The sequence below is a fragment of the Ictidomys tridecemlineatus genome, chromosome 1 (genome assembly GCF_052094955.1).
Source record: "Ictidomys tridecemlineatus isolate mIctTri1 chromosome 1, mIctTri1.hap1, whole genome shotgun sequence".
NCBI classification, from domain to species: domain Eukaryota; kingdom Metazoa; phylum Chordata; class Mammalia; order Rodentia; family Sciuridae; genus Ictidomys; species Ictidomys tridecemlineatus.
The window spans coordinates 44218695-44235491 of record NC_135477.1 but is presented as its reverse complement, the minus strand read 5'-3'; the positions used below and the strand labels follow the sequence as shown (position 1 = coordinate 44235491).

General features: G+C 53.5%; 1 long non-coding RNA gene across 1 annotated transcript; it reads right to left on the bottom strand.

Moving 5' to 3' along the window:
- Positions 1–2875: 2875 nt before the first annotated feature.
- Positions 2876–6773, bottom strand: LOC144375249 (uncharacterized). Its single transcript, XR_013434837.1, has 2 exons — positions 6314–6773; positions 2876–5981 (listed from the first exon to the last, which is right to left on the bottom strand). It is a non-coding gene; the product is annotated as an uncharacterized LOC144375249 (long non-coding RNA).
- Between the last annotated feature and the right edge of the window lie 10024 nt (positions 6774–16797).

The following is a 16797-nucleotide window of genomic DNA, read 5'->3' as shown; positions in this document are numbered from 1 at the left end:
TGATCTAGCTCAGGGGAGGAAGAGATTAAGATAGTAACCATAAAAACCAAAGAAGCAAGTACAAACTCAATTAAGGAGAACAGTAGAGGAAATCCTCCAAGGCCTGAGTTGGTGAGGACCTGGTCCGAGGAAGTAGCATTTACCCTCATAATGTGGCAGAGTCACGGGAAGAGGTTCCCAGGCAAAAGGAAGAAAGTGCTCAAAGGCCCTGAGGCAGGAAGGGTACCACGCTGTCCTAGTCCTCGTGCTGGCTAGTGTGGCTGCAGGGAGATGAGCAAGGACCCCAGCTGTGCAAGGACCCCTACCCTAAGCCATCCCTTCTGTCATGGATTTGAGCAGAGTCGGGTTTCTGAACTCAGCCCAGCCCTTTCCTTTCACCCCAGGGCCTGGTCAGCCCTGACTCTGGGCAGTGTCCCCACCTTGCAACAAGAAGCCCACTCTGCCTGATCCTTCCCTTCTTGCAGGAGCCCCCAGTGTGCAGAGCCCCCGAGCCTCAGCGTGGCCCCATGTTTCCTGCCTGTGCTCCCCCTCGGCTCCTCTGGACCACCCCCTTCCTTGAGCTGACAGGCAACATTCCTAGGAGCCGGGCCGGGGGGCCGGGTGAGTGGCAGCTGAGGGAGGGCCGTGCAGCCTTTCACGAGCGTCACATCTGGAGAGGGAGACGGGAATGTTTGTGTCTGAAATTTAGCTAATATCCCAGGAATTTTTTCTGGCGTTTTGGAGGCTCCTGGGGGACTGCAAAGCCAGGATGTCTGGGTTCTGGGGGCAGCTGGCCGCGCTCAAAGCCTCTTTGTCTCCCTGGCTGTCCCTCCGCGTCGACCTGGCTGGGTCTGTGTGCCTGTGTGTGTGTGTCTGCCTGTCGCAGCATCTCCTGGTGTGCGGATCCCTTTTCTGTTGGGGTGCGTACGTGTGTCTATCTGCATGCCAGGTGGATGTGGGTGTCTCTGTGTCTGTGACATGTGTGACTTGCACATGTGTGTGCACACTGTGTGCACCGGGTGGATCGTTGTGTCCGTGGGTCTGTCCGCGTGTGCCTGTGTCTGTGCGCGTGTGCCTGTGTCTGTGCGCAGGGAGTATCTCTGCTTTCTCTGTCACCCTGGGGCTCTGCAGCCTGTGATCCTTGCAGCCTCCGGGGCTCGGTGTCTCCCGGCTCCTAGGTCCGTGTTGCTGAGTGTCTGGGTCCAGCCCTGCTCTGCCTGGGGTAGGAAGGACCGCTCTCTCCAGGTCTCTGAGTTATGTCTTGACTTTCCTACCACCCTTGGCCAGGCTGGGTCCTGGCCTCCCTGTTAGAAGGGAACCGAGTGAACTAGAAGGAGCTGACTGTGGGGAAAATGTTAGAGTAGGAAAAAAGACAGTGGGGGGTGGAAGGAGAGGGCTGGGGGGCTGGCGTGTGTGTGAGTGTGTGTGTAGGTACACACGTGTGTGTTCCTGGCTATATTGGCCTCCTTGTGGTGTCTGTGTGGGCTGTGGACCTGGATGTACACGTTCCTCAATATACTTGTGTGCTGGTGTGTGTGTGGGGGGGGGCTGTTGTGTGAGCATCCGAGCATCATTCAGGCTAAAGTAGAGTCCTGCAGGCCAAGCCTTGCCTTCAACCCTACCAGAGTCTACTCTCAAGCCACACGTGAGTCCCCTCCACTCCTTGGCATGAGCCGTAGCCCACCCTCCCTCCCGTCAGTTACACACATGCTGGGACTGGCCCTACAGCTCCGTCTCCCTCCTCCAGGGCACCTGGCCACCATGGTGTCCAGCCCAGCTCCCTCCTGGCCCTCCCGTCCCACCACTCTCCCTGGTCCCCACTGCCCCAGTTCTGCACAGGTCCCTGCTCACACCGCGTTTGATGAAATCTCTCACCACTCACTGGCTCAGGGACCATCTAGGGCTCCCTATTTCTGACCCCGTGAAGCCAAATCAACCCACTTCTGCCAGGAAGTCTCCCTGGCTGACTTCCAACTCCTTCCCTGATGTCCTTTATGTCCTGCCTACGAGGTCCCCTGACTGGTATTTCTTGGACTGGAGGAGTCACTCCCTGAATCTGCTCTCCCTGTGCAGACATAACTCAGCTCCCAACACGCCAGGCCCCTGAGGGAGCGGTCTTTGCCACAGGACCTGCACACACACACACACATACACACACAGGGAGCGCCTCTGAAGCCACTTCCAACATGGCTGAGAAGCCTCAGCCTCCGCCCACTCAGCATCCTCCACCTCAAGAGTGAGCTACGCCCTGGGCTGCATTGCCAACTGCACCCTGCTGGCCTCTGTCCCACCCCTCCATTGTGCCACAAGGCACCCTGGGGTTCTCCTGCTCAGTTGGGGGTTGCTTCACCCCCACACACTGCAAACCTCTCAAACCCAAGGAAATTTCATTGGAAACTTCTTCTTCATGCCGTATATTTGTTTTCTACGGCTATTGAAACAAATTGCCAAAACCAGAGTGGCATAAACTCTCATGGTTCTGGAGACCAGAAGGTCAAAGTCAAGGTGTTGAAATCCAGCGTGGGCTGCACTCCCTCTGGAGGCTCTGGGGACAATCTCTGCTTTCCTCTTCCATCTTCCGGTCATCACTGGCCACCCTTGGCCATCTTTGGCTTGTAGTGGCATCCCTTCAATCCCTCCTCCATCTTTTCCCTGTGTCTCTCTGGTGTCTCAATGTTCCCTTTCCTTATAAGGACACCAGTCGTTGGATTTAGGGCCCATCCTAGCTGCAGGATGATCTCATCTCCAGATCCTTAACTACAGTGCATCTGCAGGAGTCCTATTTCCAAAGAAGGGACTATTTCCCCGTGCACAGGTACTAGGAGGCAGGACTCAGATGGATCTTTCCGGGGAACACAATTCAACCCGCTACGTGCAATTACAGTGCCAGACACACTCGAAGCTCAAAAGCAGCTTGTTGGCCTGGGTTAAAGGTCACGTTGCACACCTGGTGCTGGGGCATCCTGTGGTCTCGGGTGGGCTGGAACAGCAGCAGGGAATCGCTCTGTGTGTTGGGGCTTCTGAGGGAGCTGGGGTAGTGGCGAAGCTGTCAGGGAGAAGCGGGGGTGTGGTGTGTGGTCAAGGCTGCCTCGGCTCTCCAAGACCCTGAGGATACTGTCTGAAGTGTTTGACGGGGAAGCACACATCCTGGTGCAATGAACACTGGCTCAGGAAGCAACTGAGCAGGGCCATCCAGGTTCTCGGAAGCACACTTCTCCGGGAGATGGGTAACGCAGGGGCAAGGGCCCAACCCGAGTCCCAGATCCTGTTTTCCAAGCCGTATACTATCCCACACTTAAAGAGTGGCCTTGAAGAACAGCCTCCAGTCTCTGGGCATCATCTCTGTGGTGATGCCCTGACTCTGGTGCTACCTGTATCAAGGTTACAGTGAGATCTCCGTGGACCTCCAAGCCTTCACATCCCTGAACCTGAAAAGGCCAAGCCTGCCTCATGTTAAAGGAAATAGCACAAGGACAGCAGCCAGGCCAGGCACAGTGGCACATGCCTGTAATCCCAGCAGGTCTGGAGGCTGAGGCAGGAGGATTGTGAATTCGAAGCCGGCCTCCGCAACTTATCAAGGCCCTGAGCAATTCAGCGAGACCCTGTCTCAAAATAAGACATAAAAAAGGGCTGAGGATGTGGCTCAGTTGTTAAACAGCCCTAGGTTCAATCCCCGGTACCAAAAGAAGGAGGAGAAGGAGGAGGAGGAGGAGGAGGAGGAGGAGGAGGAGGAGGAGGAGGAGGAGGAGGAGGAGGAGAAGGAGGAGGATAGCAGCCAGGTAGTTGCTTTACATGAAACCTTTAACCTGCCGAAAACCTGAAAGGCAGCAAGTGGTCCTGGTGAGTGCCAGGTGTCGTGCCAGGTCTGTGGTCTCCAGGGCCTCATTTACCTCTGCCACAGGTCCTGCATGGCCTGGGAGTTGGGACACCCATTATTTTCAGAAGAGAAAGAGAAGCCCAAAAGTGACCAGGGGCAAGTTGCTAGAAGACTTCAGAGTGTCCTCAAAGAAGTCACCAAAAATGAGTTGAGGTGAGGGCTGGGACCATGGAGGGACAGGTCTGGGAGCTATTTCTACATCATCAGACCTGGAGAGACATCCTGGAGGCGGAATAATAATCGGGCGTCCGACTCCCCTGGAGAAGACGGGGACCACCTTTTACACTCTCTTTGGCTCTGGAACCAAAACAGCTGCTTTTTATCATTCCTCAGAAGTCCATAAAAGGGATGGAAAAAGCTGGTGCTTATGGGAGAATGGGGGGGCACTTAAACTTAATGGTGCCCCCCACCCTGCCCAGAATGGGACCTGGAGACGACATTGGCTGGGCCTTGGCCTAACCCCAGCCCAGCCCTGGGGAGAAACGAGTTGCCCCCAGGCCCACCCTGACACTCCACTCTGTCCCCTGTCCACCCACACCTACTGTGTATGTGTGTGTGTGTGTGTGTGTGTGTGTGTGTGTGTGTGTGTGTGTGTGCCTGGGAGCTCTCAGCAGGCTGGCAGGTGCCCCCTTGGCCAACCCAGGCCCCCTTCATCCCTGACAGTGGCCTGGCAGGGCCTGAGCGTCCTTCTTGGCTGGAACAACCAGGCTGAGTTTCAAGGTCAGGCTTTGGCCTCAAGGGCTGACTTTGTGAATCAGAGGCCACCCTGGTCGGGAGTGTCCAGACAATCCAGGCCGCGCTCCTGGCCGGTACCGCCTCGTCGACGACCAAGATCCGGGGCCTGAGAAGGGGCCTTCCCAACAAGCTCCAGGTGAGGCCAGTGAGGTGTTGTGCAGGTCCAAGCTCGAGTCACAAAGTCCCCTGAGTTCACGTGCCAGGCATCCATAGGTAAATGGAAGGGGCAGGAGTTCCAAGAGGTCCAACCCTGAGAGGGCGTCAGGGGGTGGCAGAGAGCCACGCCCACCCACAGCTCCCTCCTCTGTTCTGAAATCCTCCGACAAACGTTCCAGATGCTAGAGAAGCAGAGGACCAAGGAGGCGGCCGGGCAGCCCACGTCAGCGCCTGCTGCTGGTGCCCACACCCTACAGGAACCTACAGACCCAGGGGTGGCCACACATTTGGTTTCTCAAGAGACGCTGAATCACAGCATTTTACACAGCTCCAAGTTTTTAAAATTTGACGATGATTCCGAAACGAATTGTAAATTCTCTGCTGGTGAAATACAACCTATTAGCAAGTTGGAGAGCCCTAGGGTACCCCTGCAAGCCCCATCTTTGCCCATCCTGGAAGTGCCAGAAGGGCTATCCCCCCCACCTCTGCCTCCTGCCAGGCTGTGCTCCAGGCTGCCTCAAACGCAGCCCGTGACAGGAGCCTGGCCCTCCTGCCCCTGAGTGCTGGGACTGGGATAGGTCAGGGTCTACTGCCAGCCCTGTCCAGAAGAGGCACAAGTCAGGCTGTCTGGGAGGCTGAATGGGGAGTGCAGGCTTTAAGATCTGGCAAACCTGGGTGCCCAAACCAGCTGTGCAGCCTCTTAGCTCCAACTTTTCCCAGCACATAGCTAATAATGACACTGACCCCTCAGAACTGCTGTGTGCATGGAGTGAGATGCAGAGAAAATTCCTGATGCCAGACAGCGGCCCAGGCAGGAAGGGCTCCCCTCCTGCTCACCACTCCTCCTGAGTATCCTCCTGGGCACCCTGTGCACAGCTGGAGCATTTGAAGTGCTGCAGACACTGCAGGTTCCATTCAGAACCAGGACCCCTTTGCCTGGCCTGGTCCCCTCCACCTCTCCCCGCCTGGGTCCCGCTTCATTTCCACACAATCTTACACAGTGGAGGATGGAAGGCAGATCACCACTCAGGTTCAAGTTCTGCTGGATGGGAAGTGGCTGCCCGGAGCACCTGAACTCAGAGGTTCCTGGGAATGTCCACAGTCAGCAGTTGGCAGTGCTGGGATGGATTAGTGATGTCTGTCCCAGGCCCAGCAGGGAGGGGAGAGTAGACAGATGAGGAGAGCAGAGGCCTCTTGGAGCAGCTCTTCATAAGCCAGCGTCTTACCCAGACTCCTGAGCATGACCATTTGAGAGGTGAGAAGATCAGAGGCACAGAGAGAAAACGACTCGCCTACAGTCTCCAGCCAGCACCAAAGGGAGAACCGGGGTCCAGTTTTGCCTGGGTCCCTTCCCTGTGCTCTGACTACTGGCCTCATCCTCCCACCCTGAGAATAGCCAGGGCTGGGGACACGGGGGTAGCCCTTCCCATGCGTGGACATTTCCCAGAGCATTTGTGGACCCCATGTCTCCAATCTCAGTGAGACCTCAGGCCTTGCCAGTTCCAGCGCAGCTGTGTGACCCGGGGACGTTCCTCCTCACCTCCAGACCTCCGTGTCCCCACTTACCATGTGCTGCCTGCCAGTGAACCCACGGCCAGCTGGAAAGGGACATGAAGGGCTGGCCTCCGGAGGCCTGATCCCTGCTGGTTCTTGTAGAAAGGCCTCTGACCCCTCTCCAGAATCCCTGCGGGCTGTGGCTCATTTACAGGCCTGTAAACAGCCCCATGCAGAGGATCCTGGTGGCCTGCCAACGGGAGGGGAGCTGGACCTCAGACCAGCCCTCCCCTACTGCCAGGACCACCACCACCACCACCAGGGGATCCGGCCAACCCCCTCACCAGCAGGAAAACGTTCCTGCCCCTGAGGCTACAGGAGTGCGGCCTGCAGGGTCCAGGCTGCTCTGCCCAGGGTTCAGGGTCAGGGCCTTCCCCCACCTGCCTGGTGACTCAACCCACAGTCCTGACCCGTAAGCCTCCCTGGTGGCACCTGCCCATGCTGCGTCACCTGGCTGGAGAAAGCCAGATGAGATAACGTCTGGACAGGGATCCGGCCGTGGTGAAAGAAAAAGCTCTCTGCACACATGGCTGAGCCTTCTTCCCTTATTTATTTATTTTTAAGTGCAGCTCTCGGGCCAACTCGGCAAACCTAGGTCTTGAGGGGAGGAAGCTCCTGTCTCTCGCAGCCCAGCTTCTCACGGAAAAGCCCCCAGTTTCCAGTTCTGGGGTTTCCCAGCAAAGAGCAACACTCCAGTTGGAAGCTCCTGTGGTCAGAGAATGTCTTTGGACCAGGGAAAGGCAATAAGCCACCCACGTGCACGACTCCATGGGGGGTCCTAGGAACATGATGGAGACAGCAAAGGGAAACAAATATGTAACATTAATTTAGCACCTACTGTGTCCAGGTAGCTGCTAGAGATTTCATCTCGGTTAGCTTCTTTATCCTTAACACAATCAAACAGCAGCTCCCAATCCAGTCTGCACAGAGAACTTGTAAACATCGTCAGGGGATCTGGTTTCATTGTTCTGGGTGGGCCGCTGGCATAGTACTCCGTAAATGTCCCCAGGGCATTCAAATGAGCAGCCAGGGATGAGAAGTGGGGACTTAAGCAATGCTTCTCAAACTTCCATGTGCCTGGGAGTCAATCTCTTGGATCTTATTAAAATATACATTCCAATTCAGCAGGGCTGTGCTTCTGCTTTTCTAACCAATTCTCAGGCAATGCCCAATCTGCCTGCCCTTGAACCAGACTTTGAAGAGCAAGGGCGTAGCCCATAAACTCCAAGGCAGCGAAGGCTGTTTGGTTCATTGCTGGATGCTTCTACCTCCAACAGTGCGTGAGCCAAGTAGCCTCAGAATAAATATTTGCCAAAGGTGTAAAGAAGTGAACGAGGCTTAGAGGCAGGTGTGGCTGGCTATGGTTTGAGCTGGGGGCATGTATGCAAGAAGTTACTTAGTACCTCCTTCACTCTGATTCTCACCTGAAAGATGAGAGCGATGATATTTTTAATTCCAAAGGAGGATTAAATGAGATAATGTGCAGACTGGTTGTAGGGGTATTAAAAGGATTGTTTAATTTTTTAGGTATGATAGTAGATCATTTTTTTGACCAGAAGTAAGACATAGTGAAGTATTTACAGGTGAAATGACACAGTGTCTGGGGTAGGCTTTAGATATTCCAGCTGAGAGGGAGAGAGGGAAGAAGACAGAGAAGGAGGAAGACGAAGACGAAAGAAAGAAGGGAGGATGGTGAAAACACAGCAATGTCCATCAACACCTAAAATTGGGGACGGACACAGGAGGTCCATCCCTATTCTATTTTTACCTACATTTGAACATTTCCACAATAAAAGGTTAACAATAATAAATCGCAGTGGTGATGAAGCGCCCACCTGGCCCGGCTCCCGGGTGGTCGGCAGTGCCCGCTAAGCTGTAACTCGGGTTCTTTGGAGCAGGATCTGACCATGAGCTGTGGCTGGCAGGACAGACACCCACAGTGGAGTCCTCCAACCCTCAGCGACACACCTGCCCTGTGTTCCTCCTATCAGAGGCTCGAGGACGAGATTTGAAGTGAGTTTTTCAACAGTGCTCAGCCCACGCCACCACGGGGCTGGAAAAGCAGCGTTAGTTTGCTTTATAAGATAATTAGCAATAAGGGCAAGAGCAGAAGGAAGAGCCATGACTGAGTATGCATTTCCTGGGTCAGGCCTTCTGCATCCACAATAGCACTGAATTTCCAAGATATCACGAGCTGGATCCTTGTTCCCACTTTTCAGATGAGCAAATGAAGACCCCGAGCTGAAGCACCTTGGCAGAGGTGTCCCCAGAACGCACAGGCAGCCCCTCTGAGCGCCCCTCCCACACCCTCATTGCTTGACCATGGCCTGCAGTCTCATCCCGTCTCAGATCCTGCCCCACTCGCTGCAGCGTATCTAGCGCCTGCACACCCAGCGCAGACGGTCAGCAGCTCCACTTGTCTGCCAGCTGGCCCTGGCATGGGTGCCCAGGCCCAGTGAGGGAGGAGAAGTCCTCCCCAGCCCCAACTGAACCCAGCAGGGGGGGATTTCCACCCAGGACTGGGCTTTTACAAATACAAGGCCCCGCTCCCCCAGGCAGCACACCACGTCCCGGTTGCAAACTCCACCATGAATGGCAGCTATTCTCCTGCTCGCCACCGCCACCGCTGTGCAGCCTGGGACGGGAGACTTCAGCCTTCTCCAGGCCTGTAAACACCGAAGCCACACACGCTGCAGGGCCACCGCAGCCAATAAATCTTGGCCCCGGGGTTCTCTTAAAGAGGCAGAGCCCGGGACGGACACCAGGCCAGGCCCTGCCTGCAGCCGTGGGCTTAGCCAGCTCGGCACCTCCCTCCCCTCATCCCAGCCCCACGCGGAGGAAAGGGAAGGCCAAGGTGGCCGGCCTCCCGAGAAGCTTTCTTCTCCTGCTTTGTAAAATGGAACATTCCCTCCTTCTGCCACTCACCCTGGGGCTACAATAATAAGAAGAGCTGCTGGTGGGAATGAGCTCCGGATTCATTTTCTGGAAGCTGGACAGCTGGGCTTGTGGCAGGCAGGGAAGCAGTGGTCTCTGGGGCTCTCCACCCAGCAAGCCTCAGAGAACCCAAGGTGGACCCTGAGGGTCAGGTGAAGAGACCAGCCTGGTGCAGAGGTGTCCATCCCGAACAAGCACGGAGGCAGCTAGGAGGGTGCTGGCCACAGGGTCAGAGGCGAGCATTGGATGTGGCCTTGGGGTGGCGTTCAGGCGGGCTCATGGCTCACCCCGAGGGCCCATGGCAGAGCCAGGGCTGGGCCCTCGCTCTCCACCACAGGCTCATGTGTGTGCTCATCGTCGATGGGTGTTTCTCTGGATGAGGAGTCTGGTATCTAACCACAGCCGCCTTGCAACTGTGGGCTCAGTTACCTCTGGAATCAGGTTTCCATGTGTTCACAAACCCATCTGGCACCAGCCTGTAAGGCTGGGGATCTCTCGGGACACGGGGCTCTGCCTAGCCCCCCTGAAGTGTGCCCCTGATGAGCAACCTATGCCCCACTCAGGCGCACCTGGGACTGTGTTGGTCCCCTGCTGGGACCTGGCTCTGCCCTAAGGAAGCACATAACTCCCATGGAAGCAGAGAACTTCCAGGCCCGGCCTGGCTCATCACTCTTCTGTTGCATAGGCTGGGCACAGACGGACCTTCGCTGTCACCCATGGTCCAAGGACAGAGGGTGGAGGTTTCAGCACAAGGAGCAAAGGCTTCCCTCCCTGAGAAGGAAGTGTGAGCACTCCGTGAGCTGAGCCGGTCAGTGGGTTTCAAGTCAGAGCTGCAAGACACCGCACCTAACCAGGGCAAACAGCAGGGCGCGGAAAGCCCCGGGCACTTCCTGAGAAAGTGGGTTAAAAGATGATGTCAGAGGGGAGGACATGGAACAAGAGGGAGCCTGGCCCCAGACCACTGATCCATCAAGGAACAGTGCCTTCCGTGACTCCCTGGTATGCTTGCCCCTCTGAACCCCAAACTCATTTTACAGATGAGCAAGTGAGGTCACAGGGAGAGGAAAGCTGCTAAGGTCACCCAGCTAATTGGGGTCAATCGAGTTAAAAAAAACTACCCCCTGAGCCTCGCCTTGGGCATGTGATTTTATTATCCCACGGGACACAGGTAAAAGTGGGAATGGGGGTGGGCTTGCTGGTGTTTGGAGGAAATGATTAACTTCTGACCTGCAGACCTTGGTCACCTGCTTGCCTGACTATTAGCAACCTAGTCACCTGAACCAGGGAGAGCTCAGGAAACAGCCAGAGCCTTCTGCTCCTGTCCAGATGAGCTGCCTTGGCTCTGCACCTAGGCATCTTGGACAGTCCAAAGTGGAAAGTTTCAGAAAGTACCTGTTCTCTGCTCAGAGAGGACACTGAGGCCCAGAGAGAGAAGGAAACCAGCCTGAGATCACACAGCTGACCCAAAACAATGCACAGATACCGCCAGATGCCCGAGCACACAGCATGCTCCTGAGGAGAGTAGGAAGAATCCGTCTATCAGGCAGCACTTGCTGAGAGCTGGCCCTGCCCACCCTGGCACCTCATCCCAGGTCAGGGCAGCACCTACAGCTCACTCTGTGTCTTGGCACTCAGCACTCAGAATGTAGCACTCAGCAGACAGAATGTATACTGAGTACTACATTCTGTACTACTATACAGAGTGTAGTACTCAGTATACAGCATGCAGCAAGCAGTACTCAGCACTCAGCACTCGGCATGCAGCATGTAGCACTCAGCACAGAGCCTGGCACCTGTAAGAGCTTGGCAAGGTTTGAGGAAGAGGACCTGAGACTGCAGAGATCAGCGCATCCCAGGGCCCTCCACTAGAAGATCCTTCAGAATGCCAGGTCGGGTAGGGCTGTCAAAGCTTCGTCCTTCAAGGAGCGTCCCCAAACAGAAAAAATAAATGAATAAAAAACCAGGAAGCCCTCATCCTGAGTTCCCCATGAGGGCAGCTGCTTGGGTCTGGACTCACACGGTGTAGGTGCTTGACCTGTGAGAGTTCCTTGAGGTCACTGGGAGGTGTGTGGCCCTGGGAGCAGAGTCTGAGCTTTGCAGTGAGACAGGTGTGAGCTCCAAAGCTGGTCCTGCCAGCTGCACCCAAGCCAGAGGGCACTGTGTACCCTGTTCAGTGGCAGGAAGAACCATTGCCAGCTGTTATAGGAACCAAGACAAGTGACAATGATAATGACGAGGGTAGCATCATGAGTCTGATCATGTGCCAGGCACTGTCCCAAACCCGGTACACGCCGACCTCTTCTGGTCCTCCTAGCAACCCTGTGTGGGAGGGGCTGGCTGGCTCCCTCACAGCTGAGGCAGCAGAGGCACCTTAAGGGACAGTAGCTGGCAATGTGGGCCCAGATGGTGACTCGTGGAGCACAGCCCCTGCCAGACCTGTGCACTGTGGTCTGAGTACTTTTCCAACTCTGCTGAGAGGCTGGTGATCAATACATATATCAATAGATCTTCATTATGTCCTCCCCATAATGGAGCCTAGGCCCCCACAAGGCCAGGGCAGGGAGCTAGGGGACGTCCACTGGGGTGTCCAGAGATGGCTGGGACTCCATGCACTCAACCTTGCAGTATGTGATGTGACCTTCTGGGGACTGTCCTCCAGGCCACAGCTATGCAGGTGAGGGCCCTATGGTCACAGGTGTCTGAAAGCAGCATCAGTTCTATGGAGCAGTCATGGGCCCCAGAGCATGACCGAATCAGGCAGTGCAAAGAAAAGCAGCCATGGAGGGACTTGTTTCTGAGGTCCCCACTCTGCCTGGGACAGCGGGGACACACCAGCATGGGGACTCTGGCTTCTCAGGCCTGCCAGTGGCCAGAGGCTGGAGTGGGGCGAGCTGACTCTCTTTGAAGGCCTCTCTCCCTAACCCTGGGCAGAAAGGACACTTTGAAAGGAAGTCACACCTGGACATCCTAGAGGAGAGCCTGGCATTCTTGAGTAGATAGACAGGTGCCTTGGGACTTTCTCTCCCGCCAGTTCCCCTACTGTGGAAGCATCTGGAAAGGGGCAGAAACGTGGGACCCTGTGTGTCCAGCTGTGACAACAGACTCACCCTGGCCTTCCCAACTGACATTTCTTTTGAATCCAGTGGCAAATGGTTTTTCCACAAGTTTCCCAGGGAGTCCACTGTGGGCCAGCCTGCACCACGTTTCACGGACTGACCTTTCACCATCTGCACCACTGTGGACAGATGGATGTTCCTTACGTCAACTTTTTTGTGTATGTCTCTTTTTATTGTAATTATGAGCACATATTAATTGTACAAGTGGATGGGCTTTGCTGTGGTTTTCCCTCCATGGACATCCATGCACTGATCACGCACACCCCCTCCACTGTTCTCTCCCAACCCCTTCCAAGTCCTCCCCCTTCTGCCTGCTCCTCCTTCTATTTCCACATATGATAAAAAACATAAGATGCTTGTCTTTCTGCGTCTGGCATATTTCTCTTAGCATGATGTCTTCCGGTTTCATCCATTTCCCTGCAAACGACAGGATTCCGTGCTTCTTTATGGCTAAGCAATATGCCATATGGATATGTGCCACATTTTCTCATCCCTTGATCCATAAGTTGACAGATTTTTTAAGTGTATATGAATGTATTTTAAAAGTGCATTTGATATCACTATCACAAAAGGGAAACTAGCATTGTTTTAGAACCCTGAAATAGTTATCTATTACACTGTGGGAAACCACTTCCTGTGTAGCTCAAACCACCTTGCTCACCTGGGGAACCCAGGTCCAGCTCAACTCTGCCCTGCTCGTCTCTGTGCCACCACCTCGCCAAGTCCTCTGCTCACTACTCCTCCTCAGAAGTGACTTTGACACCAGCCAAGTTCAACCATGGGAGGCACGCCATTGGTCACCACATGGGGAGCCAGGGGACAGCCTTTGGGCGGTGGGAGGCAGCCCTGGGTTTCTTCCTGCTGTGGTTCCGTGCCAGCCTGAGTCGGCATGGGCATACAGTTTGCCTTCTACAAAAATCTCTCTCAAGCTCTCCATTTCACCCCACAGTTCCACTCCAGATGGATTCTCTAGAGTGACTGAAATGGTACTTTGGAATTCTCTCCACCATCTAGATTACTCCTGTGTCCTCTTACCAAGCTTTCATTCCTCACTCCACATAAAATTCCCTGAGCAACTGTGTGTCCTCCCCCCAAATTCATATGGTGAAACTTAGTAGCCAATGTGACATCATTAAGAAGTGGGGACTTCAGGAGAGAATTAAGTCACGGGAGCCGAGCCTCATGAATGGAACTCTGTTATTCCGTGGAATTATTAATGAATGAAATTATAGTTGTTATTATAATATAAAAGAGGTGCAAGGGAGCTCTCTGCCCCTCCCACATGTGAGACACAGTGAGCAGTGCCATCTTGGAGGCAGAGAACAGCTCTCACCAGGAACCAGATCTGCCAGTGCTTTGCCCTTGGACAGTCCAGCCTCCAGAACTGTGAGAAAACTTGTCTTTTCTTTCTAAATCACCCAGAATCAAGTATTTTGGTATAGTAGCATAAAGGAACTAAGACACAGGCAAAATATTCCAATGAATGGGGCACCCTCAGGGGGCGCCCCCAGTCCTCTTCTTCCTCTCCCTAAGGACAAGTACAACTGGCTGAATGATGAGTGAGGGTGACCCAACCCTAACTGAGCACCTGCCACATTCTGTGCACCCAGCTGGGGCTTTTCTCCCATTGGTCCACACGTTCCCACAAAGCCCTAGTCAGCTGGGCTCTCAAAATGTGCCCAGATTCCCCCCTTCCCATGGCCTTCCTGACTTCCTTTGGTTCAGCCATCACTGTCTCACCTGGAGCAGAGATACTCCCAGACCCCCTGTCTTTTCTCAACACAGGGTCAAATGTCCCAAATGCAAATGAAATCACATCACCCTTGGCTGCCTCTCTCCCTGGAGCAAAAGCCAATGTTTAACAAGGTCCTCCCTGGCAGCCATCTCACACCTGTCTCTCTGATTTCCTGCTCCTCTCTGCCTTACTCATGCTCTCCCAGCAGGACTGTGGCTTCCTTCCTGTTCCGAGGCATCTGACATGTTTCTGCCTGAGGACTTGGCACTTGCAGTTTCTCCGCTTGGAGCCCTAACACCCTCCCCCAAGGTGAAAGCCAGGGAGGAACGTGGTCCATTCCTTCACCTTCTCCTGGCCTGCCCTCTTCTTGCTCCCTCCCTGGACATCTTACCTGAAAGGGCATCCCAGCCCTCCTGGCCTTTCATACTCCCCTGCCAGGTCAAGTTTTTAGCACCGTCTGATACTAGCTTGTGTATTAATAGGTTTATTGCTCGTCTTTCCTACCTCGCAGGCCCAGGCTGCCCTTCCCTTCTAACTATCCGCTCCCAAGTACAGGGATTTTTGCTCCTTTTGTTCTCTGGAGTTTTCTTGCACACAGTGATGGGGTGAGCCCAGGGATCCCGGGACTAGGTTACCTTTGATGATGAGGCTCAGAGAAGTGAAGCCACGTGATAGAGAAGTTACAGACACTCTGATCTGTCTCCCATGTTGAGCTCACCCTAGTGTCCGGGACGGTGGCTCTGCCAGCCACGGGTTTGCATGTTATTGTACCTATGCAGAAGGAGAGGCAGCCACTGCCAGATTCCCCCAGGACTTTGGGTCTCCCGGCCTCACAGGTTTCCAGCACCAGAGGCCCCTTAGTGGCAGCCACTGACAAGGGACAATAATTCAATACCACTTTCTGGAAAAGTAGGGCTTTTTTTTTTTTTCCTTTCCTGCTCGTTTTGCAAGAGAAGAAAAATGCCATTTGGCCTCAGAAAGATGTTCTTGCTGCCAAACACATGATTTTTGCACATGGTGGAGACGTGTGATTTTTACATATGTATTTTTTTTTCTTTTTTTTCCCTTTTAGTAGAAACAGTTTCATCCCTGGCAAGAGAGTGAAAGAAAGGGAGTATAAAAAGATTGCTAGAGAAAACCATTACTTGGGTATCGCAGAGACCAAAAACCAAGAGTTTAGAACCTGCACAGATGAAAGAGAACACAATGCTAACTATTTTTTTAAAAGTGGGGGGGGGCAGTGAGGCCAAAGGTCACCAGAGTTTGGAAAACTCTGCTAGATGGAAGGGTTGACTCCCTGTGTGTCCTTTCTAAAGCATTCTAGGCCTTTGAGAGTATTTAGATGTTCCTCAACTCTGACATAGCAAAGAAGGGGCAGAAAGGATATCACTCCACCCACCTCCACCTGGGCAGACGACATTGACCAGTCACGGTGCTCTTTCTCACTGAGCAGGGACGCAGCCTCCAGGTTACGCAGAGCTCCTACCCATTGACTAGAAGTGGCAAGTAAGATGTAGCAGAGTTGACCTTTTGCCCAAATTAACCCCTTCATTTCACGTATGAAGTCACTGAAATTCAGAGAGAAGAGGCAGCTGACAAAGGTTGCCCACAATATCTGCACAAATAAGTCCCCTCCCGGCCTTGCTAAGCACAGGCTGGGGAGTTAGTTCCTCTAAAGTCTCAGTGTTCTGAGCATCAAGGAAGTGATATGTTCTGCAGTTCCCGAACTCCCAGCAGGGATCCAGAGAATGGCATCGGTGAGCTCAGGTCTCCTAGCTTGTGGACTTCCCATCAGCGTTTGGGCTGCAGGCTGTCAATCTCTACAGATCACATTAGGACACAAAGGGCCTCCCTGAAGGACATAAGTCTCCCTCCCAGCAACATGGCCTTTTACATGTTTATGGAGATCCCTCTTAAAAGAGAATGGCTCAGAACTGTGAAGGGTCAGCCTCCCCATAGGAAACTGTCACCACCCTGCAGATGGTTCTTCAATAGCTTTCCTCAGTTTTAAGAATAAAATTTTCCACTGGATTCCCATTTCCAAAGCATTTTTTATGTGAAACACATTCTCAAGATGTTCTAGATTTTCCACAAGATAACCTGAACTTAGACACAAATAAAATACAGTGGAAGAGACATATGGTCACATGTATCAGAAGAACTCAGAATATTATATCTCCCCTGTGGAATCATACCATGTCTTAAAAATGTGGAAGCCCTGAGAGGTTCTGCTGAAAGACCCGTGTTCTGTAGCTGCAATATGTGTTTGTCCATAGAAACCTGTTTTCATGTCACTTTTGTGTTAGTCAGCTTTTTGTTACTAAAACAAATACCTAAGATAAACAGCTTAAAGAGAGAAAAGGTTTATTGTGGTTCACAATTTTGAAGGTTTTCATCCATGACCAATTGATCCTTTGCTTGGCTGTGGCCAGGCAGCTCATCACAGCAGAAGTACATGGCTGAGCAAAACCACTCACCTCTTGGTTGGAAAGAGAGAAAAAAGGAAAGTGCAGGGGATCCACAATCATGTAGCATATCCCCAATGACCTAAAGACCTTGCACTAGGTTCCACCATTTAAAAGTTCCACCACCTTCTAACAGCACCACCCTGGGGACCAAGCCTTGAACACATGGCCCTTTGTGGGGACACTTAAGATTCAAACTGCAGCAGCATTCATGAAGACTCTGGTGGATCTTTTTCCAAAACACTG